Source organism: Hibiscus syriacus, unplaced genomic scaffold, assembly GCF_006381635.1.
Source record: "Hibiscus syriacus cultivar Baekdansim isolate YM2019G1 unplaced genomic scaffold, ASM638163v2 tig00110118_pilon, whole genome shotgun sequence".
Lineage (NCBI taxonomy): Eukaryota > Viridiplantae > Streptophyta > Magnoliopsida > Malvales > Malvaceae > Hibiscus > Hibiscus syriacus.
The window spans coordinates 281305-285535 of NW_024062595.1; positions in this window are offsets into that span (position 1 = coordinate 281305).

A 4231-nucleotide genomic window follows, 5' to 3' on the forward strand; every position below is an offset into this window, starting at 1 on the left:
ATATTTTGATAGTTAACGTTAAAGTTGATTATTTATCTTTTTTATTTTTTATTTATATTTACACTTTTACAAATGTAAATTGTGATTTGCTCAATGCCCATTTACAAATGTAAATTGTGATTTGCTCAATGCCCATGAATACTTTTTTTTGTATTACCACCTGTTTTTAATTTATTAATTAATTAATCTAGATAAGGTATTGTAGAGACGATGACGACCCTTTCAACCCAGTTTGTTTCATTCACAAACGTCAAGATTCGAACCCTTGACTTTTATTTAAGAGACCTAATGCCTTGTCGTACTAAACTAACTGGTTGTTAGTGATGTCCATAGTGTATTACTGACTGTGATTATCATTTATTTGTTAACATCATTAGCTCAAAAAATAAAAAAATAAAAAAATTGAGAAAACTATTATGAATATTTATTTATGAATAATTGAGAAAACTATTATGAATATTTATTTATATTCATGTTTATCTTTATCTTTATCTTTATCTCTAACTCTATATATAAGATAGGATTCTGATATATTTTATTATTAGGATTTTAATATCTATTAGGTTTAAAGTTTTATATGATATCTATTACCTATACTTATAAATATGAAGTTTAGAGACTATAATACTATAGTTTTCTCTTCTTATTCTTATATTGTTTTTTCTTCATGTTCTTTCTTACTACTTCGTTTAGATTTTTTCATAACAAAAAATGGAAATTTTAAGAAATACATTTGATAAAAAAACTTATTGAGTACTAATATGAAAATTATGATATACTTTAGAGGTCATTTCATCTATTAAGCCTAAAATTTTAACCAATATAGAATATATTTTGTTTTTATTGTTAAGACTCATAACTCTTCTAAAATGCCTCTATGTATTTCTATTGCTTTATTTGTTCCGATGGTCTCAAAATCAAATCTATGTTCTTTGTTTTATTGTTTACAACGACGACGTGTTGTCCAATATTCTATTTGAATTCATTTAATAACGAATTTTTTGAAAATTTCAAATTCTTAATATAATTTAAGTATTTTATTTATATATTTTATTAATAACTATCTTTATACCTCTTAAAATTTATAATTTTATATCTTTATCTTTTAATATAAATTTATATCATTAACATAAAATTTTACTTCCTTCACTGATTGTAATTATCTTTCTCGATAAATAGAAAATCAAATAAAATATTAATTATGTATTGAAAGTTATAAAATATATAAAAATAAAATGTAAGGAATATACAAAATAATTGTTCATATGTTACCCATTTTAAGAATCTAAGAATTGAAATTTAAATATGAATCAACTGACCTAAGTGATTAAAGGTATAATTATTATCTTTAGAGATATTGGATTCGAGCATAACATATGTAAAGATATACACATGATTAAACTTATAAAATTTTAAAGGAATGTGAACCTAAAGAATATTAAGAGATGAGAACATATTGTCAATGAAAAATATAAAAAAACATATCTAAAATATATAATGATTCGAGATTTTCAAAGAGGGACTATCCTCTCCCGCTACCCCTAATTTATTCCTAATACAAACATGCTTAAAAGGTATTGTTTTTCTATTTTTGTTTGGATAGTGTAATCAAAATAATATTGTAAAGAGATACCAAACTAAACACTGTCGTTAAACCCATTTATAAGATTGAAAGGCTCCAAACCTAAACTCTTTGATGTATGGGTATGGGCCTCCTTAACCCTAATTATCTTTATGGGTATGGGCTTCCTTAACCCTAATTTTTCGATTGGCAATAATGGAAATCCCTTTTTATGGATATTAAATATGACAACTATTTACAGATTTTGTTGTATTTCTATAATTTACAATATTAAAAATTATTAAGACTCAGCACATGACATTTGTAACACCCTCAACCCGTACCCAACCCGGATACGAGTCTGAGGTGTCACATTGACTTTTCAAACTTTGACTCTTGACGAAAAATCAAGGAAATTTAAAACTTTCATTAAAATAACATTGTTACTTTACACAAGTTAACCAAAACAAGACAAAACTGATCAAAGCATTTGTAACTAACACTTTTCTTACATGCCAACACACCATACACAACAAAATACCTACTTTATCAGTTACTTCTGATATGTTCTTCTAGCAGCACTGCTGTTCTTGCCACTCCTATTTTTGTTCTTCTCGATTCTTGGTGCCTACGTGTAAATCATTACACGCTAAGTCACAGACTTAGTGAGGCATAACATAAATATATGTATACACATGTATAACAATGAATTTATGAACATGCATTCTTACCATTGATCATGACATTTCGACTTGCATATATTTATTACACTATAACATATATGATGATAACATGCACATATAAAACATACGTTTTTATGCTAATTTCACTTTAATTTATCTTTAGATTGCCCATATACATTATTGAGAATAAAGGTATGTGAGTACATAGAGGTTGTGCACTATGCTGTCACCACAGCTCGTATAATTCCCTCAAGGGGCACTGAATATTTGTCCCGAAGGACCACTATGTCCCGAAGGACCACTGATTGTTCTGAAGAACCACTATGTCCCGAAGAACCACTAATAATCCCTCGACTCTTGGCATGCCAATTATACCTATAGCTCTCATATTAAATAACATGGGCTTAATTATAAATACATTTCTCATTTCATATCTCTTTCATCACTATCCATGTAAAAACATAAGTCACTTCATATGATCATTTTCATGCCTGGAAGAATTCTCTGATAATGGCATTCATTCGTATAATATCATGTTAATCATGAATGAAAAATGCATGGAATCACTATAACGTTAACATTTATATATGTATGTATGTACATGAATATAGAATCATAAATTCAATGATAAGAGATAGACTTATCGCAAGTCTTATCTCAATTCCATTTCATCTAGGATATGCACTCACCTTGGCCTTGCTTGTTTTGACTTGATCCTATTCCTTTGTTTGTTCCGGAACGAAATTACGTTATATATCTACATGGTAATACATTGGTACTAATCAGTATACTAATTAAAATATTCTAAACTATCACTCCTTAGGCTAAAAAGAAAGCTATTTTTTATCTTTTAATTAAGGTATGCATCGATACACTACACCATGTATCGATACATCCCTTAACGGGTACATCGATGCACTAACTATGCATCGGTACATAAATCCCATTCGATGTTTGTATTTTAGGGGGTGCATCGATGCACCACTTGTGCATCGATACACTGATGACATTCGATGTTTTTATTTTAAAGGAGTGCATCGATACACTTCATGTGCATCGATGCACATTGAATAATTTCTGGGTTTTTACCCTTGATGCATCGATACACATTGAATGTGCATTGATGCACATAGCCCATAAATATTATTTTAGCATGAAAATCTCTTCATAATCTTCTCAACACTTTATATTTCCCCTATTTTTATATCCTTAACTTGCATATACCTACTTAAACTAATTAATACCCATTCAATACCTCTTAAACTTAAAAATCCAATCCTCCACATAGATTTTAAGAATCTCCCTCAATTTCCAACATGTTCTAAATCTATTTTTAACACTTCGTATGTCTTAATTAAGTCAATGACAAGTCAAATTCAACCTCCGATTTCAAATATAAACTCTATTTCAAAATGCCATTCAAGAACTCCTAATCTTTAATTCTTCCTACACCCTTCATCTGTTGTTTTAAAGAAAATTAAACTTTCCTTAAGCTTAATTAGCATCTAAGGATCAAAACAAAACTTAAATTTCAGCAAACAATTAACTCATGAAAAATCTCACCTTTGTTTTGACCTCTTCACGTTTAGGAGAAAAGAATAGAAGAAGAGAACTCTGGAACCTTGTTTTTCTTTCTTCTCTTCCACGTGGAGCTAATATATAAATCCCTTCTTTAATTACTTTTCCTTGCAAAATACCATTATATCCTTCTATTCTTTCTTCTTTGCAATTTAACCATATACCAAATTACAATACTATTCAATTATTCTGTTTTAGTCATCAAATTCTAAAATTTTACAATTTAGTCACTAACCCGGTATTGAGGATGTTACAACATTAAAAAGTATAACCAACAACTTTTGTCTGTAAACATTTTAGCACTTCACCTAATTATTTATTTTAAAAACTAAACTTATGTTTAACAAAATTTATATATGATTTTTTTTAGAAAATAATATATGAATAATTTCATTAATAATCATTATTG